Below are 24605 nucleotides of genomic sequence, written 5' to 3' on the forward strand. Positions count from 1 at the left end.
GGAATAGGAAAGGTTGCACAGTCTTGGTGTTTCAGCCAGGGACAAGTTTTTAAATACCCCTTTTCATCTCCCGCGTGTCAACATACGTGAAGTATGTTGACGCACGGCTCAGTGCCATGGTTGCAAGCATTCCTTTCGGCGGGCCGCGTATAAATCGAAGATTTAAAAATTACGATTCCAAACGTTCTAGGGCGCTATCAGCAAACTCGTTTCGGGTTCAGGTGTTATAAGTGACGGCGCCATTTCATGCGGGATAGAGAAAATGTACTCGACAGAAATCGGTTGTCTGTCCCTTTAAATAAAAAGAGTAAAAGTGTATAAGTGTATTCGGGTGGCCGAAAGAGAAATGTTAGAGCTAGTTTCGTAGAAATGCGACGGAGCTGGGCGAACTTACGGCGTTATAGAAGATCTGGTAGAAAGAGAAGGTTGCGGTGCGAGAAGTGTGGGCACGCAGTGAGTTCTTCCTTGTCGGTGGTCGGGTGACAAGCGGTTGATTCGAGTGATAGAGTTTTTCGTTTAGGTAGCCCAAGTGAGTGTAAAATTAGTACACACTGGAACTTATAAACGGAAAATGACCATTAAAAGGACTCATTCCATGCCTTAAACATTATTAGCAGTTTCTCTTACTACAACTGACTGTATGCCACCGCGGTTCCGTTTGCGTAGACATCTCGCGTTGAAATCGCGTCTACGACGTACGACACCGAATGCCGCATTCAACGGCAAACAGCTTAGCCGGCTCCCAGCAAAGTAACTTGACGGACATTGCGACACACTCTGGAACGCGATCGACGCTCACCCGAGACGGCGAGCATTCGGAACACGCCCGTCACGTGCCCCTTTTGCCACAGGCAACATCGTTATTGCCCGTTTGTGAGGGCAGCCAGGTTAAACATACAAACAAGGTCTCCTCGAACGGGTTGCTGCACAAAACATACAAACATACGCCGAAATGCGATCCTAGGCAAATATTGGAGCACCGAACGAGTTGCTGACACAAGAACACAAAATTGGCTCTTTCCCAATATTCGCGCGGCACCCGGTGAAAGCTAACAAACCCTAACAACCCTTTTCTTGGAAGCCGGGCCGCGTGTGGAAGGAAAATGATTTCACGAAGCGAAGAAAACGGGCGCGAAGACCCCACAAAACTATCCCGGCGAGGCAGTGGCGAACAAACCGCTTCCTACCTGCGGGGACTTATTTGAAGAGTGGTCCGGGGGCGTATCGGCGTTCTCTCGCACGCACAGCCGCTGTCCGAAATGACTGCCGCACTCGGTCCACATATTGTTTTTCTAGTTCCTCGCGATCAATTCCTTCGCTTATACTGCAATGCTATTTTTAGTCACATTCACTTCCGCCGCCTCTGTTCTCGGACGAGCCCCTGGAGCGAAACACGTCGGCTGCAACTGCCTCCGAAACGAAACCAATTTTCGATATTATGCCGTTCCAACTTTTAGCATCTGCTACTGCGCATTTTTTCCAGAACACCGGTCCCTTCCGCTTATTTCTCTCTTTCAGTCGGCCGCGTCATCTCAAGGTCTTTGTGTAAAAGCACAATAAGGGCGAACCGACACAGTAGGGAGACTGCATGTTTCAACGTTCCCAGCAATACTTTCTCTGAAACTCTTCCCCTTTCTCGACCCGGTCTAACTCCGTTCATCCTGGTCAAACGCACGCTCGGGCTCCGCAGGATGCTTCTGAACTTAATCTTAGTTATCAAGCCCTCTAAAGGGTTACTATAAAGGATTTCGATAGCGTTCAAGTTATGCAAACGAAAACGGTTTTAAAACAAATTCACAATCGACCCTTCAAAAGTGATACGACCAACATGCGACTGTTGTCGGCCTAAGGCTATGCGGTAATTATGATTCCCCGAGGTCGATATTCCATACAGCATGTCTTGAAGATAAAAAAAAACTCACAGAAACTCCAAAGTAGGAATGGTCGAGTAAACTTTAAAGCCGCTCTGTAACACACCGAGCAGCTTTAAAGTTACCTTCACTGCTACACATATATGCATTGCTGGAAACAATAGTTTGTATGGGCAATGTAATAGTCTGATGCCAAAGTAGGAAGGCCCTAGGGCCTTTTATTACATACTAATAAGAGCCCACGTATGCCTACGAAACACTGCATAACGAGCCCTTGTAAAGCTGGCTTCACTATAATATACACGAAAGACTTGCTGGGAAGACATTTTATGGAGAAGTAAAAGACGGCTTACAGGAATATATGAAGCATCTAGGGCCTTATCTCAAAGGGGTCATGCAGACAAAATAAAGTTTGTTGATTCGAAAGATTTGGTGTTTTATAGTGCCTCCAGCGGCAGCAAACCATGGTTTATTCACTCACAAATGAAACAATTTACGTTAAATTTTTTATTCTCTCGCCAAATCATGTGTTTCGTGAAGACTGAGATAACGTAACCAGGGCAGGTCTTTAAGTGATTGATTCGAATTTATGAGGTTTAATGCGCTGACGCTACATAGGCGATGAGTCGCGCCGTAGAGGAGGGCTCCGGGTTGGGTCTTCAAGCGAACGTTTGTGCGCTGTTTGGTCTGAAGCGGACTGCCCAACGCCTTGTTTACCGTTAGTCCATTTAGATGGCGCCACCATACTCCGCAGGACCGCATTTGCACCTGGCTTGTTCTTGTTAACGTGCGTAGTAATAGTTTTGTGAAGCATGGGTATGCTCGACAAACAGGGTCCCGTAAGACAATGTCGCTTTCGCCAATCGGCCAGCGTCGTGCGAGACGACCCCAAAGCACCGGACTGCTATGCAGGTATAACAAGCATTGTGCGCGCAGTACCAACAGCAGTACGCACTGGTACTTCTATGCTTACGTGTACTTTCGTAACTTCCATTGTTTACGCCACCATCCTTACAGCTATAAAATGAATATGCATTATATTTAAGCGGAAAAAGCTCGTATTGCAAGCCTGCAAGCCCTGCCTAACTTGAGTTTGCTTTTTCCAGCCTCAGCCAATCGTGAAATGAGCTAGTTAGTCGCATGACTATTCCCTTTTTTCCCTAAAGAAATAGCTTATTCCAGCCTCAGCTAGTGCGTGAAATGAGCTAGTTAGTCGCATGACTATTCCCTTTTTTTCCCTAATGAAATAGCTTATTCCAGCGAAGCTTACTTTAAAAGTGGTGTCAGTATGATTCTAGCGAGGAACTCTTTCGAATGAGCCAAAGTGTTTTATCTGCATGACCCCTTTAAAGGGACACTGAAGTGAATTTGTCAAGCTCCCGTTTTTGCTTGCACTGCGTAGACTGGCTCAAATTAGCACACTTTTCATCGTTTATTCGGTTGACAAATCGGTAATTATTTTACAAAGCGCGAAAGAAGAAAAACTACCATGCGCGGTTTGCGGCGGCCGCACCAACTAAAGCTGTGACGTTAGGAGGAGCGGGCACCGTGATTGGACGATGCCCAAGGTGAGCAACCAAACAAGTTTCGGTTTCGGTTTCGGTTCTGTAAAACACAACCGTTGGCGTTGTTGGATGGGCATTCTCAATAACTCAGTAATCATCGTACCGCGCTTCTGCAATGTTGTCAGCTGTAAAAATGCATAAAGATAAGCCTCCTAGGACGGATTGGAATCGTAGCATTCACTAGCCGAAACCTACGCAGTGCATGAACGCCCTCCGCGTACCCGCAGACGCCCAAATGTCATGCGCTTTTCCCCCATATTTGGAGCTTGCCTCCCTCATGCCTGTGTCGTAAAAAGCGTGTTCGCACCAGGCCAAGGGTCTGTTCATTCTGGCCTGTGCCCACTGCCTGCAAGCAGTCGGTGCTTATGGCAACAGCACGCCAACTAGAACTCGCCAGCGCCAGTGCCAGCCTGCGCGCGTTTTGTGAACTAGTTCGTGGAGCAATGAAAATTGCGGCCCAAAAAAAGGTCAACTCAGAATAGAAAACATCGGCGGAAAACGAAAATGTTAACTTACAAAAAAAAAAAAAGCACGTACCCGCGGGGATTCGAACTCGTGACTTGCAAAATACTTGCGGTGGCATACCTAGCAACCCAGACCGCTCGGCCACAAAGCGGGCTCGGCTGGCGTCGGTAATATAGTGTATATATTGTACAACCAGTTTACACTTTTCTTCAGTTTTGACATTTCAAGCAGCTTAGGTGACTATTTGTTGTATTGCGCTCGTGCAGTAAGCGTCGCCCGAGTTTCCACATTAGCTCACGTCTAGCAATTGCATTTCGTAGACGGAAAAGCGTTCGCAGATGCGTAGTCGTGCTGCTGACCGCTGTGCTTGTTCGCCCAGCGCAAAAAAGTGCTTCCCGCACCCTAGTTTTACGCTGTACGGTAAAAATATCAGTTGATTTTATTTCCTTAGTACCTATACTCACTTCGCTGACTCTTCTGCCGCCTTCAAGAGGCCTTATAACCTACTGGCATACCAGTCAGCGAAGCGTCGCATGTGCGCTTGTGTGAAGCGACCTTGACTTGGAGCTAGATACAGTGTACAAACTAACCAAGTAAAGAAAGGCAAATTCTACCATTCACAAACGTGTCCTGGCTTCGTTTCAACTGAGCGAACGAATTGCGACGACCCGTCGGCGGCCGGCGGACGAAACGCTGGGCCGACTGACTCTGTCTGAAGGCCGGGGAGCCGTGCAGTAGCGCAGCCATGGAGGAAATGAGCGCAGCCAATTGCCAGCTTATCCCCTTCTGACGTCACACGAAAACGCCGCAGAAAATGGGCGAGCGTAAAGAGAGGAGGACAGCATTTTCGAATTAATTTTTCTACTAAATAAAATCGCGTAAACGCGCCCAGGGTGGTCGAAACATGGCCTGGGGACTTCGGACTACAATTTGCGCAAGTAATCCCGCAATGTTTACATATCACTTCAGTGTCCCTTTAAATACCTTCGCAAAACCCCATGTATTCCAATGAAGCATTATACACCGAGCCCCATCAAAGTCGGCTTCACTAATATGCATAAATGCACTGTTGGGAATACTTTTTCTAGGGGGTAATATAAGAAACTTGATTTCTAACTACGATGGCCAAGCACCTTTTATTAAATACCTTCATCAGACGTCATGTATTTCTATGGGGAGCTATACAAAGAACCCTTTCAAGTTGGCTTCACTACTATACAAAGATGCACTGCAGGGTAGACATCTTTCCAGGTGCGATACAGGGAGTCCGGTAGCAATGTAGGGAGGCCCTAGCGACTTTTATTAAGAGCACCTTCACATGCGGCGAAAGTGCGACACATCAAGCGTTACATACGGACAAACAGGTCACATCGTTGATTCCACACAGAACTTCTAGCGCTAGGACTTCTAGCGCTTCTCCCGGGAATGGGAAATAAAATAACGCTTTATCTGATACAGCGTATGACCCGAACTTATACCCCTGTCACACGGGCACTTTCAATCGCGATTGAGTCGATCCGGATCGAGCTCAATCCGGGTCGGGCGCAGCTACACGGCAGTTTCAATCGCGATCGAGCCCGATCTCGCTCGACCTCAATCCTGGTTTTTCAAGCGTGATCGAGGTTTCCAAGCGCCATGAGGGGGAAGCGGTAATACTCTCGTCCCCGCTTAGTAGTGGCATTGAAGGTTGCAACTTCAAATAACGCCACAAATTGTATCAACTAACTACACCCAAACAAGTGTGCAGTAACATTTATATAGTTCCGTATAACTACGACCGCGCAAAGTTACCAAACGCCAACCGCGAAGTACATTTTTAGCGCCATCTGGCGTACGTGAGTGCAACCGGTGCAACTTCTCGATCAGGATCACACTTTCGCGCCACAAGATTCGGCAGCCCAGATAACCCGGAGTGTTCGCGGTGCTCAGCCAATAATGACATTGCACACATCCTGTGGGACTGTCCTCGTTTTGCCGACTGTCGCGAACAAGCCTTCAAAACCGAAGGATTGCCAATCCCACCGAGCCTTATCCAGGCAGTTCCAATCAGAGCGAAGAACGGCGCCTGCTCGTCGCTCTACGAAACTTCGTCGAGGACTCTGGTCTTCACCATTTCCTTTAATTCCACACCCAATTGGATGTACCATTGGATTTATCCTACTTTTTCCCCAACTCCCATTACCTAATCCCTCTCCCCTAGACACCAAAATTCGCCAAAGCGTAACATGGCGTCCTTGTATCCCTTGTACATAAAATAAATGCGTGTTACCACTACCACCGAAACGTGCCGTGTAGCGCGGTGCGTTGAGCGCGCTTGAAAATCGCGTTTCGCCTCAATCGCGTTTCGCTTCAACCCGGATTGAAAGTCCCCGCATGACAGAGGTATTATACAGAACTAAACAGTTGCACGAAGACCGAACTTTCACTAAGGCGTAACTGCTGGTAAAAGGCAATAACCGGGCTGTGCACCATGTGGTTATGCTCCTGGAGCAAATGGCCCTCCAGACATTCCTCGTAAGACATTGGTCACGTGAATATCCCTCAATAACCCGTATGGATATGTGCCATGAGTGCATGGGCACAGGCGTGTTTGACAAAAGTGTCCGCCTAGACGCGCCCCACGTGACCTACGAGTTAGCGACATCTACTGGTTCGCGGGAAACACTCCTATACTCTTGAGCGAGAGAGAAGAGAGAGAGAGAGGAAACTTTAATGAGCAAAACTAGATTGTGGGGTGGCTTCCTAGTCCAGAAGTCTATGGGCTGTCCTGGCTTTTTTCTGCTCGGTCAACCAAGATCATCTGGGCGTCGAGGTTCGAGCTGGACAACATCTTGAGCGACTGCTAACACGGCTACGCTGCTCGGCCTCAGCGGCGTAGGGGTAGAGTGTTAGGACGGCTTCAGGCCCAAAGCGGCATACATGTCGTAGTGGCATGGGCTCGGGACGCACGGAAGGCAGCTAACGAGGTACTGAGGGATCACCGCCTCCGCCAAAGTGAAAACTACAGAGGCCAGCAGCAACACCCCCGTGGTAACCGGATGATACTAGACGCGCCCGAGGAGCTGAGACGTAAAGACGCCGTTTTGTGCCCCATGAGATACGGGGCACCCTACTCCCACTCCTTTGGCGCGCACGTGGATGGGCGTTGACGCCGTTGTGCTCGCACCTACCGAAAACGATTTGGTTTGTGAAAAAACGGTGATCAGTAAACGAGCCTTTCGCGCGTTTGCGCGGTGACGTTGAAACTGACATTACGCTGACGCGGATAATAGCCCCTCACCCCAGTGCGCTATTCTACCGATTAACGTGTGTGATAGTCGGCCTCCGCCGGTAGCTGTGCAAATCAGACACATCCTCGTCGAGAGATCTTATCTGATTTTTTTTTTTTTTGGGGGGGGGGGATTTTTTATCTTCTACAGTCGAATGACAAATATTAAAGTGTTCATTTAGTGAAATAAAACTGCTAAGACAGCCGGATATGCAAGCAAAGGGGAAGGACACGACGCAGCACTCCGAAGGTCGAAAGGCTCGTGGAGGACGGTCGCAGAGACCACCTAAGTGCAGGGAACGAAAGGGCAGAGGGGTGCTTCCGCAAGACATTTCTTGCGCTATATTTTTGCTGTGTATTTTCATTCCCCTTATCCTGACCATCTCTCGCGTGCACATCCTATGCCGGTGGCCCGGTACCAAAGGAACGTTCAACCCAGTGTGTTCAAGCGCGGGCGGTGCTCAGAGCAGTGGATTTGCCATCATATAATATATGAACTGTCCTTCTTGGTGCCGACGCCCCTATTTAAGAATTTGAAGGAGAGCAGTATAAAATACGGCGATGTGTCTGGAAGCTTATTCCCCTTGTAGTCTCTAGAAATACCCACGGTATTCGTTCAGTTTAGGCCGGTTGCGGCGCTTACGACAAACCGAATGTCTCAAAGCATTTGAAATAAAGCTCTCTCTCGGAATTATGATAAGGTTACGCAGGTTGAAATTCATCATCTGAGCCGCAGAGTACTACAGTTCACCCAAAGTGCGATTATTTAGCGCCAGAATAAGTTATTCTGAAAATGATGCTTGTAGAACCGATTGCTTGTAGAACATTTGTGAAGAAATTGCTTTTATAAAGATGGACACCACAAAAAATATGGTACATTATAAATTTGAAAGAGGCACATCTACAAATCTAATAACCATAAGACCGCGCCAATCCTTCTCTTTATTGGTCATACATCAAATAATGCGGACAACACTATTTATGCGTCTTGGTGAAGTCTAACGTTCTTTGTAGTCATATTAACGTTTGCAGTAACCAGTACTTTCACGGCGCCACTTGTGTCCCGCATACTTTATTAAGCTTCCTAACTTGGCACTGCTTGATGGTCGTACGAAATTCCTCCTCCGATCTACGTGACAACAACCAGTATCAATTAACATTGCTCAACTGAGACAGAACATCGATATATTTCCATGCACTGACGTCGCGCACTTGTCGGTGGTCTCTAAACGCAACTTCGGAGAAACCCACGGGAACCTTTCCTAGAAGTGTCACGTATTCCGTGTGTGGTAGGTAAATTTATCGATGTCAAAACAGCCCGTTTTGGTAAAATTAGAAAAGACGCTATTATTATAACCGACACCATCAGTTCTAGCAAGTTGTTTATCCTCCGCCCCTATCTCGGAAAAATACCGGATTCAGTTATATGCGAAGAAGCACAACATGAGCACAATATTCGAATAAGGATAGTAAGAACAAACCGGAATTAAAATCATTCTTCGGCTACTGGCACTTGACGCAAACTCTTGACCCTCAAGGTATCGCGGCCAGAAGTCTATAAGTTGTTCACATGGCTGTCATCCCTATCACAGTAGCTGTCCGACTGCCCCACAAAGCTACGAACGGAGAAACAATGAACGCACGGATAACTCTTCTGCTTGGATAAACGTAATAAAATGTAATTAAGCAGACGTGGAATAAGTGGGGAGAAACGTTAAATCGGCAGAGTCGGTATACGTAAGCTGGCAGGCCAGATAGTCAGGCAACTAAGAGACGACACATCAGGCCCAGCGAATTGCGAGGCTTGTCAGATAACGGCCCTCGGTTTCTTAGACTCCGGCAGGCACGATCTAGAGGGGTTCCCACGTGCATCTGGGGCTCGCGTCCAGAGGAATGCCCGGCACTCACTCAGTTCAACGTTCGGCTGCCGGCGTGCACTTCAGTGGCGGCGGCGATGTCCCACAAGGCGACTCTCGAAGACGTCCATCGCTGACCACTGCAAATACAGAACAAGGAGGACGTCACTAGGGGCAACGACAACTGAAATCTCCCAACACGTACAGTCAACGGCAGGGCGGTGAAAAGCCTAGATAACTGTAGTCAACAACCGAAGGTTAAAATACTTTGAGGGCTGCCTTGTTCGCAGTACCATAGAATGGTGAGTAGCTAAAACTAAATACCGTACGTGGGGCAGCCCTACGGCAAACGTAACTAATTTCGCATGCACTAGGCAGGTGCTGAGAAGCGCACCCAGAATAGCAGAAACTGCTGCTAGAATATAAGCACAACATTTTTTTTTATTTTTATCTCATTTACACAACGGACGCACAGCAAGAAAAATCGTGGCTCGGATTTCCCGAAATTCGAAACAGTTTAAGACCAGCTTCGCCGTGAAAATCAAGAGATGCGGCTGAACTCTCTTTTCATGCGTAACACGCGGTTCGAGCAACAGGACAATGACACGCCGAGGGAACCAGCTTAACCTGCAGACCGATGAAAGAGAAAATGCACGTGGCTTGCCGCTTAGGAACGGCAATAAAAAAGCACAACAACCCGAGGTGACAACTAAGAGGTAGGATGTCCGTGGACCGTATGGCAAATCCCGGGGTCGGGGCTCGCACACGTACGACGACCGGAGAGCACGCGGGGCAGCGACGGCGGCAGAGTGGGCGCGAGTTGCCTCGCCTGAGCGGCGTGGCATCTGCTCCGTACACAACCGCGAATGAATCGACGACGACACCGACGGAGGCTCCTTAGCGGCGGCCAACGTGACGTCATTAGAACCCGGGCTCTGACGGCGCGGGCGAGGCCTGCCCTTGGGGCTCCCGGCGGCCATTAATGGGCGGGTCACTTCCCACTTGATTGGCTCTCGGGGCGCGGAAACGACTCGGTCGCCAAGAGCGAGAACGGCGGACTTTGCGGCGCAAAGTGGGGCTATACGAGGACATGCGCTCCGATGGCCCACTACTGGTTTCGACCGCATATAGCCGCGACTATTCAACGAGCGCCCAAATCACAGAAAACAAAAGGCACTTCCTTTATTCTTCCTTCCTCTCTTTTTTAATTTTGTACAGCGCAATTTAGACTTTGCTCCGGAAAGACGGAGCTTTCGATGCTCGAAAACAAACCAGAAAATTTAGCCAAAAAGAGGGGAAAAGGCGCCGGCACGTGGCTGTGCACGTACTCTGCCTGAAAGAGGAGATCGCTTAAAGCAAGGAACTGACTATGCCCAAAACGTTTTCCTGTCGAGGCTTTGTTTGCTAAGTACTCCGGAAAATCTGTCTGCGACCCGAATTTGCGCGACGTCTTATGACTGCCAAATAAACGCATAATGGTTGAAATTGACACATGCAATCGTTGTAATGGTGTAAAAGTAGGTGATTGGTAGCTGCAGAATTGATAAGGAACAATTAAAAAAAAGAGTGACACGATACGCTAGCAATGCATCTAGTATAGTAGTGATGCGCACTCCATAGAAAAAATGAGACTTTACGTGCTCAGGTACGATTTCTTCCCACCAAGTCACCTGTGCAGGTTAGCGAAGCCGACTTTAAAGGAAATCGACGCATAACAGAGAATATGGAAAGCTAGATTACGCATTAGTAAACAATTCTCACAATTTCTGTACCATTTTGTTCAGACTTCGATTGTCTTCAGCTGTAATAATGCAAATTGATTTCAGCTACGAAATTTCCTTTTATACCTTAGCAAGAAACAAAACCTGCGTTTTAACGCCCCACAGGGCCATCGTAAGGCGGATTTTACAGTGAAGTGCCGGGGTGGGGGTTGAGAGGGAGCGCCACAATGCTATTACGAGTGACTTGGTACGATCGCGTCGTGTAAGACAGGGTATGTCCTCTTTTGCTGGGCCCCCGTATGTCGAGAGTGAGCTGCGTCACTTCTTCAACTGACCCACCTGAGTGCTGGTTTGGTCTTGGTAGGACATGGAAAAGAATGGAAGCGTTAAGACAACAAGGACAAGCGAGTAGCCACGCACAATAGCGCCTTGCGTGCATCTACTCGCATGTCGTAGTTGTCTTAGCGCTTCCGTTCTTTGACACACCCGATTTCCCCAAAGGATAATCGCTCCCCCTCCCTCTTTCGCCCTAACGGCCTAGAGGCCCTCCATCTACCTATAAATACTGTCACCATCATCATCATTATGATCATCATCAATGCCCCAACATAATAATATCCACTGAAGTAGGATGGATGAATGTTTTCTGATGGAACTGAAGAATACTGGCAACGCTTGTCACCCGCCTCTGCACCAGTAACCATGAACGACTAATGAGAAAAAAAAACGCAAGGCGAGGTGGTGTTGAGGCATGAGTGAAATGAGACAACAGCAAACTGGCAAAAAAAAAAAAAAAAAAAAAAAAAGACTCCTTTCCTGCGCTATCGTGGCGGAGGCGATGGTACCACAGGATGTGTCGTGCGTAGTCCGCGTGATAAAACGTCCAAGAGATGTTTCGCAACCTTCTTTCGTGTTCGAAAAGCACGCAATGCATCTGCTTCAGTCTGCATTGTCGGAGACAGCATGCCGGCTGGCGCAAAGTTATGAGAACGCGTCGCTTGACTAGATCGCTTTTTTAACTCCTCTTTTGCGTGCGTGTGTGCGTGCGTGTGTGCTTGTGGGGGGAGGTCTCTTTTTATCTTAGTTTTATTCCCTCCTCTCCTCTATATCTCCTGTCTATATCCCTGTCATCCCCTCTCCCACTTGACCGTCCCTGGGGAGGCGGGCTCCTCGGGCAGCGAATGCAAGTTGCGCCCTACATTGCGTAATCCTCCCGTTGTTCCCGCCGGCAAGCCTTCAAGTTAATAGCCAGGCGTGTGAAATGCACGGTTTATCTTGTTTCTTCTCATAGAAGACGAGCGATACCACCTGAGTGCGAGTTTTCCACCATAAGCGACATCAAACGTTACTTATTGTCCAAATTTCCATAATACAACCTCTTGAATTTTTTTTTTTTTTTCAGCCCGGGCAGTCAAGCGAATTTCCCTATTTATTTGTATCGTTCAACCTATGGCCACCCCTGCTAGAGATAATGCACAATTCGTGCTGTAAATTCAAAAGTGGAGATACGCTTCTGCAGCAAGAAAATAATTAAAAACAAAATAACTACACAATATACGAACCGCACAAAACGACTGACCTGCTTTAACTACGCTGCTTATTAAATATGTTTAACCGCTCTATCAGCGAACTCACCCACGTTAAAGGGACATATGCTTTGAATATGGTCAATAAACTTTGACTGCGAAGCCGTCGTGATGCGTGCGTGTTCGTGCGCATGCGCGCGGCCCCCGCGATTAGAAACGGCGTGCCGACGGAGCTGATCTTGTAAGCCGTGGTGTATGTGCGTGCACGACGCCGCGTGGCTCACGTGTCGTTGCAACCTCTCGTACAGATGGGCATATTCATGCTTACGCACCAACAAAGGATGTGCAACAGATCGACCTTGGAGTTTTTTTTTTTTTTTAATCGAACCGACCACTCTCGCTTAGTGGTTCCTTTCGTTGGTAAGAGCCCACACGAAGTTTAAATTTATTTGAGGACGCGATTAGTTGACGTTTTCGACCAGAAAGCAACAACCCCGCAGTGACACCGGGCAAGTGAGCATTATGGTACGGAACATACGCACTGAAATTCTCATAAATCCGAGTGAGCATTGCAAGCCGGGGAACAAGAGAACGCGGACCCGTATGATGTGAGCCAAACGGGCAGTGAAACGCACAACGATACACTGCTCCCCGTCGACACCCGCCCTTAATTTATCTACACGACTAACGGGCAAAGAGGGCAACGAACCGCCCTGCCTGTCGACACCACATAAAAAATTCTTATGGCTCAGGTAACTCCTACCACGTTTTACGTGTACACGCCGCTCTAACCACACTTTCAGTTATACGGATGCAGTATGGGAATATTTTCCACGTCACTGAAGCCCAGACCAATCAATTTCTGGCCAGAGCCATGCGGAGTTGTCAAGAATTTGGATTGCTGAGCTAATCGATGAGCGCAGGCATAGACAGGTCTTGCAGTGATGAAAACCACTCACCGGTCGATGCCCGAACGCGTGGACTAGAAATGAAAAGGCCAGAATGAAAAAATAAAAATAAAAAAGACCTTCCACAAACACACCGCTGCCACGCAGTTCGCCGAATCTGTGCGCCGAGAGCGTACAACCTGCTACAACGATAAGTAAGCCGTACGCACATCGGCCGACACCGGCTGCAGCAGGCAGTAGCCGCACGAATGGCCAGGTTACAGCTGCCACAGGTGCTGCTGCTGCTTCCTTGCCCAGAAACAAGCAAAAAAGGCGAGCCCATTTGTCTCCTGGCTGTTTCTCGCGAACGTGACTCACGCCTAATAAAGGGTAGTGTACGAGCGAACGGCTTCCCTCCTTTCGAAACTGACGTGGCCGTCTCAACGCCGTTGCGGAGGGCCCTTCTGCGCGCATGCTTTGTTCCGACAGTCAGGCCAGGAGCAACTCCAACGGGGAACGTTTTAAACAAAAGCCGCCGTGGGGGCCTTCTCCTCCTACTCATCGAAGACTTACCGCGCTTCGCTGCCACTCGGTCGACTCGTTTCAGGAAATTTGTGTTGTCATCTACGTCGGTAGACTTTTGGGGTTGATTTCTTGAGGAGCAAATTACCCGGCTGGGATAGCCGATTCCATCGGCTGTCTTACGACGCACTTGGAGGCACATAAGTTCTCGGCACAATGTGCTTCAGCAATACGCTTTACAAGACAGATGGCAAGGAACACCTCGATCTTGACTCTGTTTTGTATTGGCCGATCACAGAACCAGGGCTGCTGGGTGGCAGAGCTCAAGAAACCATAAAAAACTGAGCAGTGACTAACGGTATGCGGCGCCTCACAAACAGATGTGAAGCGATGGCTGCGATGGCTATTATCAAGCAGGTCGTTTCGAAGGACGCTTCATAGCCGCCTCGGTCTCTTTGTGTGATAAATGCGTGGTACTGAAGGAAGCCCCGCCCGCCTTGAAGCAGTAGGTAAGCTTGCCAAACAATTCCGTACATTTAAACTTCGTGTCATTAAGAAAGCAAAAAAAAAAATGAAACACGTCACACTACACATATAAAGCGCTTACAAGGTGAGTGTGGGCCCGTGTCACCGCTGTCACGTGGTATCAACCCCCGTATTCAGAAAGAAAACCTAACATAGGCCATAATTGAGGCAAGCGCTTTCCTTCAACTCCGCTTTGCGCTTTAAATGCCTTTTTTTATTATGAGCATTATCTTCAATTACCACGCTATGCACCCAACACGAGCTCCACGCGGTGGGTGGATAGTTGACGGACACGACTTCCGCGGACGGACGTCTCACGAACGCATGTCTTTCGGGTGGCTTAAAAAAAACCTCAAAACACAAACTAAAGAGAAATTTTGCCAAATTACCGTTCAAGGCTTCAGCCTTTAAAAGGCCAAGAAAAGAAAATAAGTGCCCTTCCACTCTCTGAAGAAGGATGACCAGAAGGATGACGTACACAGCTCCGCTGTAATACAGCAAAGCACGCTACTGAACGAAGTTAATCGTCGAGCGCATGCAGACGTGGAAATCGGGTCCCAGAGCGGCGTTGAAGCCGCTGACAGTTCGTGACTTCGCCCTGAGCCCTCTGGCGCTACACGCGCCCAAAAGACGCACTTTCGGCGAGTGCGGCACCCCAATCAGGCTGCCACGCTCATTCTTCCCCTCGTCGTGTCCGTAAAGTATTGCCTGTATCTTTTCCCGGCGTAGCTTCTGCGAGAATGTGAAGGCGACAAAGCTGGAGAGTACACAGCTGCCCGAAGCTGTTCCCAGAGCAAGCGAAGCTGCGCGTCGTCTTGACCTCATGTTATCCGCTGTGCTCGCGAATCCCAGCGTGCTCAATTACGTCGCACGTCAAACGATTTCAGTTTATTGTTGAACCTGTCTGCACGCGTCCACCGCCACTGATACAGACAGGGGAATAGTTACCGCTCCTAGCCAACTCGACCAGCTTACTACGTACACTATCTCCTGTTTTCTATTGGTCGTACGGATGAGGGTAATAGTGAACAAGGATTACTTTCGCTCGAGCAAACACGAAGCCCGTTAAGATATGGTTCTCAATAAAGCCGCGGTTTCGCCCTACCGCACCCTAGACGTTTACCCGTATCAACTGTACTGCGATGCTTTACTCTGACGAATGGAAATTACGCAAAAGGTGTTTCTTTCATGCGCGGTTAAGCAACTCGATTTCAACTATACTCAGCAAAGCTAATCGTAGTAAAAGACAGAGCCCGCTGAGTAGCTCCCCATGTGCACTTGAGAAGAGATTAAACAGACGTTTTTTTTTCTCTATATTTTAAAATACACGTTCAAACGTCGTTCGGGATACTCCGGTTGAACGTGGTTGGAACAGACCATCACATGGTAACGATGACTTGTTCCTTGACACCTCACCCACGGTACGGTGAGATGTAGAACGAAATTTCTACGCTACGAAGCGCATATCAGTGCAACTCTGCCCGGCGCGCTTTGTCCCAAGAATGCAGCAACAGCGGGTTGCGGGATAAAGAAATGCTAAAGAAACCCACGCACAAAAAGGGAAAGGCTGCGTGCGCGGCTTCAGAGTGGGCACGTCGGAACAGGAACAGCGAATACGTACGCACTCACATATGGGATACAGAACTGCAGCAAATAAATTCAGGAACAAAACCATCTTCTAAGAAAAGAAAAGTCGACAGTAACGTCATACAGAAACCAGGCGAAAGCCGTAAATCTCGTTTCAGACGGAGCCGCGTGACGTCACAGAGTGAACACACACAACGGCACAATCGCACGAGAGGGATACAGAGGCGAAGGGAGAAAACTGAGCAAATGCCCGTCGACTGACATACGACGTGCGCCACGCGGTGTCTGCCTGGCTGCGAAAAGGCCGAAGAAGTCGCGCTGCGACAAAGGACGTGCGTCGAATCGGTCCGGGCGCAGTCCACGGTGCACTTCGCAATCGCGCAGCGCTGGCGTCTGTGTGCCATCGTTTTGGACGCCGCAGACAGACGGGCCCGCTGTACAGATCGATCACCATTACTACGGACGACGCCCATCAAACGGGCGCCACCGGGGCGTCGGGCGGTGGCCACACACAACCCCACAAGAGGAAGATCCTGCCGGGAGCCTCGCGGATTCCAGCGGCGTACGCAACAGTGTCCATATAGCCCGGTACGCGGTCTAGACCATCGGGAAGCGACATGCCGCGGTGACTCAGTGGCTTCTGCTGCTGAGGTCCCGGGTTCCATACTCCGCCTGTTTTCAGATGGAGGTCCAAACCAAAGGTTGACCGTTTGTACGGGAGTTTGTGACGATGGTTTAGTATGACAGAGTTAATTTCTCGGCACGTTAAACGTCACTATTGATTTCCTTGGAACGCGCCTTCTGCCCGGTCACGGCCCCTACCGGCGTTCGCACTTTCGATTATGAAATTTAAGGAATTTGTGAAACTACGGAGTCTTACACACAGCCTCCACTCTGAATCCACCAGCAAAACACCCCACGCCCTGATAGGTCATTTTGGACAGGTTCCTGTTGTTTCTTTATTTGTGCGGCCTGTTACAAAAACCGGCTTTATATATTGCTGGAGATATGTCAATTAAACGGGCCCTGCGCCCCTCAGTTATTCCAGAATGCACTGCAGCGGAATCTTCTACACACAATGGCAACACTTCAGCAATCTCTGCCCGTGGTATATCTAACAGCACCCAGGAAAAGGAGACAACAAAAATAAGCGTCATGGCAGTTTCTTTTTCTCGACTCTTGTGCCTTGGCGCTGTTTAATGAGAAACCATGAGCCGCTCGCCCAATTCACTGTCCTATTTCCGCCCGTCTGTGTTACGCGACATCCGCTCGCTCCGAATAAATGTTAGAAAACATGTTGGACGTAGCGAGGTTTGCGAGGCGAACCCCTCTCATGCAAGGGAGCGTGAGCCATCCAGAGCTCAGAGCGTGAGCTCAGTGCGTGAGCTCAGTGCGTGAGCCATCCAGAAACGTAGTCGAAATATTTTCAGAAATACGATCTTTCGCTAGCGCAAGGCTGCAAAAACCCTTTGTACAAGAGTCTAGACATTCTTCTGTGATTAGTCTCCAAAACCTGCTACCCACTTGCTACATCTCTGACATAAGCACGCCACTTCCGAAACATGATATTGCACACAAACAAAGCTCAACCTTCAATAACAGCTGCGCGAAAGTATACTTTACATAGCACTAAGAAACAAGGGCGAAAGAGCCGGGAAGCTGCAATTTAGTCTCGAACGTGCGTTCTATCTACTAACAGCGTTAGAAGAAGAATGCGTCCTCTGGCGGCACTAATGGCCGTTTCTACCTGCCCAGTGGATGCACGCATCGCGTCTGCGAAAGCTCTGTTGCAGTGGAAAGGATCTTCGTAGGTAGCGCCGTCGTGTTTAGCAACACTGGCAAAGAGGCACCGCTGACATGCGATGAAGACATTAATTGTCCCATGTTCTCTAGAGCCTCCTACAATACACGTATAAGGGGGTGAGACACTGGTCGCGGGGCGGCGAGGGTTACTAGGCCCCTTTGAAATTACTGCACACACGCTACTATAGGCGATAGAACGCCCGTCAAGCCACTTCAGCGTAGCGGGGATAAAGACACTCATATAGTCCGCCCGCTATAGTCGCGTACCTTCCGTAAGCAACCTCCTCGACAAACTTCAGTGGCCACTGCCCCACGTAGAAGCAGCCGACTTAATCTCCACTCTGACGGAGCGCAGACAGCTTATTGTGTAACATTCGCATGCGCCATTTGTCAGTGGTCTGGGCCTGGGACTGCGTGCACGTCTGCCTGCACCCCGCGAAGCAGCAGGATGGCGAAAGAGCGCCGTCTCCCATTAGCAGCCGGATCACATCCTCGTCAACGTAAGAGACCGGACCATGATCCCGCTCCCCACTGACTGCAGGAGGGTGGATGAACACCCGAGCACCTCACGCCGAAAGACGCTCCTTCTCTCCCACAGACACAACCCCTGCGTAGTCATAGTGCTCAGAGAACAATGCAGATGCGTTTATTTTTCGGGGAATCCGCCCGACAAAGGACGAACCGTGCACATCTTTTCTGACCATCTCGATCATGAAATAATTTGTTGTCCCCTGTAAGTACTCCTGCTTACGCATGGCAAAGCATCGCCCGCCGCGGTGGCTCAGTGGCTAAGGCGTTGTACTGAGCTCAGCCCAAGGACGCGGGTTCGATCCCAGCCGCAGTGGCCGCTTTTCAGGTGGAGGCGAAAAGTGAAAACGCGCGTGTGTCGAGATTTCGGCGCACGTTAAATTCCCCCGGGTGGTCAAAATTAACCCGGAGCCCTCCACTACGGCGCGGTTCATATCCCAGGTGTAACCTCAGCGCGCTAAACCCCAGGATCATCAATTATCATGATCTCAAAGCACCGGCGATGTTAGCCTGGCCTCTGGGCAGGTACAAAAGCGTGGCTTTAGTTACGTTTATTAACCCCGCACACCTTCAGAGCACGATATTGAAAACTGACTAGCGCGTGTCTTTTTGTTTGTTTTTGCTTTATTACAGCTGTGTCATTATCGGTCGCGAGTCAATGGCCCTTGTATTTTCCCCCTCTGGCTACAGTTGTTCTGTGAGGAAGCGCTTGGCGTTCTTTTTGCGGGACGGGAAACTTGTACTGCGTTTCACGTTTCCATCACGCGAAGCCCAACTTACTTCTTCTTTTCACGGCCGCCGAAATACAACCATTCGAGAATAGCAAGTGCTAGCAAGAGCCAGCGCAAGCAAAAATAAATACAAACAGTTAACTGAAATCCTTTCAGGAGCACTGGCAAGTTTAGCATCACGTTACGAACTGCCGTTTAACCTTTACGCGTTTCGCAAAAGCCACTCGCTGAAAATAACGCTTCGGGGATGGGGCCACGGGCCACTTTAGCTTGAAAACATCCATTGCTTTGGATTTGTGTTTCACGATAAGACCGATGCTTACCAAGTTCACCGTCCGAGGGTGGGAATCGTTTTTTTTTTTTTTTTTAGCCTTCAATTAGCTTTTTTAGTTGCCCCTGCTAGTTTCGCTGGCACAAACTGTATCGAGTGAAATTTGAAGCCGTTTGCAGGCCGATAAGCCGGTCTGACGTGTCCAACTGCAGCTCAACAGATAGTGCTGCTTCACGGAACGTCGTCGTATTGAATGCTAACACCCAGGTTTGCTGCCGAAGTGGTAGCGAATGTAGGGTCTCATCACCGTTCTAGGAAAACATACACGTGGCAGAGAAATCCCACTGCAAGAAGGAATAAAGCGCACTTGTCGTGAAACACGCACCCAATGGGATAAGTACGTGATCACGTTGCTCTATAGCGATAAGCGCGCGCACACACGCGCAGGCCCGCACAGACAAAGCGGATTACTTAGAACGCGTTCACTGACTTGGCGAGCTCAGATGACTGAAAATTCTGCGCCGATCATTTCTATTAGCATCGCTGCTATTTCTGCCGCATGATTTACTATTTCGTTCGGCGGTTCAGTCCCTTCTTGCGACTAAAAGCGTGCAGCTTTCCAGTTCGTAGGAATTCAGTCATGACTAATTACTCAAATATTCTTTAGTGTTATGAAACGTATTTTCCTGCACTTGCTATCGGGCGAAAGAGCTTTCTTCGTGTGCGCATGATGTTTAGGAGCTGTTTCAATCTGGCTCCGGATAGATGGAAGCCATAAACCTTATCCCTATCGGTAACAACATTTCCCGACAGACTATGCAGAAATTGCAGAAGTACGCGGGTACTTTACAGTGCGCTGTACTTGGATAGGCGGGCACTTATATAGGAAGATAACGAAAAAACTGCGCAGTTGTCACAAGCCCGCGCGAGCATGACGCGAGCGCGGCGCCCAAAGATTGTGCAACGCGAGCCGAAAACACGAGCAACATGACGGCAGGCCCCCCGACGGCAAACAAAGCAAAAAAGCAAAAAGACGGAAGGAAAGCGGGCGCGGCCCAGCCGGCGGCCGCCGCAAAGCAATCATAAGAATCCCAACCGTCGCAGTCGACTCCACCCGGCGGGCGAAGCCTGCTGAACGTTACGAGGTTGCGTCGGCTACTCGAAGAGTCGTGGCAAAGAGGACTCCCGTCGGGAGAACGCACGCATTCCATCATTAGGCAGTTTTAGCATATCGTTACCGTGTTTGCGTTACCGTTTACCGTGTTACCGGAAGCGCTGGCGACGGTGAAGCCTGTGCCGGTACGTTACCGTTCGCGGTAACTCTCGCGCTGCGAAGCCTACTCCCGCAAATACGGTAAACGGTAACGTAAACACGGTAACGATATGCTAAAACTGCCTATTAACTATAGGACGGATTACGCTTCGCTTCTGGCGAATATTGGGTCGCTGTTGTTGTATTCGACACTGCGTCAAGACAAAGTTACAGGTAAACGCTCGGGGAACAACATCGGGATCAACCCGTAAATTACTTCTAAGGCAAGAAATTTATGGACACCCACGTCTGAAGAGGAACCGTAAACATTATGAGTAAGCACGATTTCCGGCACCGGGTGACTACATTCGAAGAGTTCTGTGAACTTGCTTTTATAGCTAGGGCCAGAGGCTCTTGCGTTGTAATTATAATTAGTTCCACGCAGTGAAGTATCATTGTTGTGAACGAAAACACCTGGTTTATCGTATCTCATTCATTTGCACATTTTAAGTGAACGTTGAAGACCCACATGTTTGTAGTCATTAGTGTTCTGCCTTCGATTGCATTTGTTCCCTGCCTACAGTGCCAGCAGTGTTCGTAAAGGTTGCTTTGCTGTAGAATTCGTCGACCCGTCTGATCCCCTAAGACGCCACCGGTGAAAACTGAGTGTGCAAGAAAAAAATCGCGCCAATCCACCCCGTGAATGTGGTTGGAAAGCAAAGCTGTAAACGGCACCTATTACGATTACCCATGCGACGTCACTTAAATTCACTCACATCGCTCTACAAATAGCAAAACCAGAGAGAAGTGAAATGCACTTAACCACACCATTTATTACTTCAAAGGTATATTCTGGTTAAGGTTAAATCAATGCATGAAGCATGAACGGTGTTTGGTTGAGTTGTATTGGTGTAGCGCCAGAGTGGAAACTTTTTTTTTATAAAATTAAAGTAAGCGACAACCCGGTGTTAGACGATCTGTCTTCTCCGTCTCTGCGCCGCTGACGGAGGCGACGAGATTTGCGGCAGAGAAGCAGGAGGAGGAAGAAGAAATACTTCTGTTATTTCTTGGCGGCCCAGAGTGCAGCCCTGGGGAGTTATTCCTCCTTCTGTAGGGCCCATATGCAGTCCGCGCAGCCTGTGTTCTGTCCACCCGCTGAAGCTGGGTAGGTAGAGAGGGCCTGGACAGCCGCATCTCCAATTGCTCTTGTTTGGTAGTTGATGGAAAGAGAGGAGGGTGCTTAGGGCTGAAGTCGCACACTCCGATTACGGGGCGGAGTGTTCCTTCTTCTGAGCAAAATTTACATTCAGCGTCGAAGCAATTCGGATACATTCAAAGAAGGCGCGTAGGCTAGCTGTGAGAAGGAGCCCGGATTGTATGAGCCTTAGGGTATTTTGTTGTTCTCTGAAAAGGTCCGGGTAAGGCGAAGGTACGGTCTGCCTCAGAAGGTGATAATGCTGGGTTATCTCCCTGAACGTGACACGCGGGTGACTGTCCTCGTGCAGCTCCATAGAACGGGAGGTAAAAGCGCAGGCTTGTTGGGTGGGCGTATTTGTTGCCCTCCATTGAAGCGTGAGGGGGTGTCCAGATGAGCTGAATGGAACCGTTTGGGGAGTGTTTTTTTTTAGCACGCGCAGTGCAGGTCAGGACACCCAACCCTACTGCTAATTCCAGTAGGCTTGCTGGGAATCGTTGACTACCCTCCGAACCCCTGGTTGAGCGAGAGCCAAGGTGATGACTGCCTCTTCTGCTGCCGTTATTTCTTGGATCCTAAGCGAGGTACACGCAAGGAGGTTGGTTCTGGAGGAAGTCACGATGATGGCGTATTGCTGCCCCCGATGTTTGGAGGCATCTGTGTAGATAACTGCATGATCCCCACCGAGGGTGGTGTTTAGCGCTTGAGCCCGTGCTTTTCGGTGACCCTCGTCATGTGAGGGGTTCATATTTCTAAGCAAAGGGAGCATCTTCAGTTTTATCGCCAAGAGTCTGGGAGTACGTCAAGCTGAGTGACATTCTGGGCTGCCCAGCCAATCTGGTGAAGCATGCGGTTACCCATCGCAGTTCTGAGTCGGACCTTTTGGTTAGAAAGATGGCCTCCTATCAGCTCTTCCACCGTGTTGTGGAGCCCCGTGCTAAGCAGCCTCTGTGTACGCACTAATGATAAGACCAATGGCCTGCTCGACCGCCTTTCTAATCATTATATAAAGAATCTCTATGTCTTCCTTGTCGAGAAGAAGATAGGGGTTTGTCGTAAGTAACTCTCGAGAGGACAAAAGCTTCAATTAATCGAAAGGTACCCGATTCTTTTAGGCCTCGCTTCTTGGTGGCAACTCGACTGATCATGTGTATGATTAGATTAATGCTGTTTTTGAGGCGCTGCAAGGAGACGTCACTCTTGGTGTTGGCCTGGAAATGTAGGCCCAGGATCTTGATGGTGGGGTTTGGAGTGAAGGCCGGGCCATCAAGGAGTATTTGAATGTATTCCTTGGTTAGGCGTGAGGGCGGACGACAAGGAGCTGTGATTGTTTACGTGAACACTGGAGGCCACAGGCTTTATAGCACATTGGCGGACTAGAAGTGAGATGTCATGCATTGGTGTGAGCTTCCTTTAATTTTTGTAACTCTTAGCAGATGAGCAATGTGCGCACAAGGCCGCTAGACGGGCGTGAGTGGTCGCGTGACGCCTTCACGTGGCATTCAGCGAGAACAATGGGGGTAAACCCGTAGATGTGCTTAGTGAGTACACCACCTGTCTCCCTAGTCTTCGCGTGGGCTCGTAGCTAAATCGGTAAGACAACGGACTTTCGCCTTGTTAGTCTATTAGTTCCAGGTTCGATTCCCGGCGGTGCCAGTAAATTATTTTATTTGTTCGCTGGAGTTTTCTGGCGACACCAACGGTCGCGAAAGAACCCTTGGGGGTAGAGGTAAAAAGCTTTTCTTTAAAACCCTTGATCGGCTCTATCGGCGCGATAAAGTATCTAGCAGGTTTGACGCGCACGAAGAACGCGGAGCCTACCGCGGCATCCAAACCGGTTTCTGGAGCTAAAGACGCGTGCGCAGACGCGTCGTTTCCCACTCATCTGCTTCGCCCTTCATTCTCCTCCAAATTAACCCAGTCAGCTACTGTAGTGATGGCTGATCCTCTATTCAAATTTGCGGCAGTAGAAGATGCTTCGTCAAACAACAGCACACTGCTACAGCGAACCTGTATATTGCCGCGAACCATGCATTGGGTTTGCTTATGTTTTTGCTTTTATCGCCCGGCTGCGCCGGGCTGTGAATCTGTGTCCCGAGTGAAGAGCATGTTCCTATCTTTCTTTCTTATGCGCCACGGATTACCTTATGTGACAGGGAGATGGTTCCGCCCTAAAGTCACTAGTTTAGAATAGTCTTCTTTTATCGAGAGTGTTTTCGATGTAATTCGACGGTTCGAGAAACACCCGCGCCGAAAGATAAATGCCCGCAGAGCAGACGCCATGCACGGCATTCTATTTACCGACACTCACCTGCGCGCGTCACTTTGTTGACTGCTGCTTCGCCGCCTATGTATTTTTTTTAGTTGTTAGGGGAGCACAAGTTCGCTCCAATAAACTTGTTTTTCCTTCAAGCCAACTGCGTCATCTTTGGCTTCGTGACAATATGGCTATAACCTCCCCGTATTCATTCCGGTGAAGCTGTTTTACTCGGCACCCCTTTCCCGCCGCTCCTCCCGCCCCCACCGACGCCTATTTCACAAGTTCCGCACTCAGATGAAAATGGCGCTAGCACCGTTATCGGCAGTTATCAGTAACGCGAATGGGCATAAATGAGCCGCTGCCACAAAACGGCAGCAGCCGCCCTTGCCGCCTCAACTTGCGCCTCGTCGATTGATTGACTGATTCTTCGATCAACTTTTATCCCTCCCCCCCCCCACTTCCCAGATTTATCGCTTAGCCATTGATTTGTCAGGGGCCTTAGTCACTGGCGGCGGTCGTGGCCATCTGGACGAGCTGGGTCTACATACCCGGGTCGGAGCTAAGTAGCGCGGTCTCCCACTGCTCTATGACCGACTTGGAGTCGATCACTATAACTTTAGTCTTGGGGGACGCGATCACTGCCAGGTCAATAACCGCCTCCTCGCCAACCTCCAGTTCCGTCGTCTGCACCGAGCCTCAGGTGATAGAACCGCGGCGTCCATGTACAGACAATACATGTATTCACTGGCGAGGCACGCTTGCAGGCAACCAT

The 24605-nt window shown here is 49.3% G+C and overlaps 1 protein-coding gene across 2 annotated transcripts in view; it reads right to left on the reverse strand.

Annotated features, from left to right (window-relative positions):
- The window catches only part of LOC144140195 (phosphatidylcholine:ceramide cholinephosphotransferase 2-like), a 301789-nt gene that overhangs the window by 163545 nt on the left and 113639 nt on the right, over window positions 1-24605 (reverse strand). The window contains exons 1-2 of one of the 2 annotated variants that reach the window (XM_077672288.1): window positions 13232-13429; window positions 9078-9165 (exon numbers count right to left, since the gene is read on the reverse strand). The gene's annotated coding sequence lies outside the window, so the exon portion shown is untranslated. Of the gene's footprint in view, window positions 1-9077; window positions 9166-13231; window positions 13430-24605 lie in introns of those variants that run through there. The other variant, XM_077672287.1, reaches the window with a different exon arrangement.

This window comes from Haemaphysalis longicornis, unplaced genomic scaffold (genome assembly GCF_048455015.1).
Source record: "Haemaphysalis longicornis isolate Haplotype H1 unplaced genomic scaffold, Haemaphysalis longicornis Haplotype H1 scaffold_1, whole genome shotgun sequence".
Taxonomy (NCBI): Eukaryota; Metazoa; Arthropoda; class Arachnida; order Ixodida; family Ixodidae; genus Haemaphysalis; species Haemaphysalis longicornis.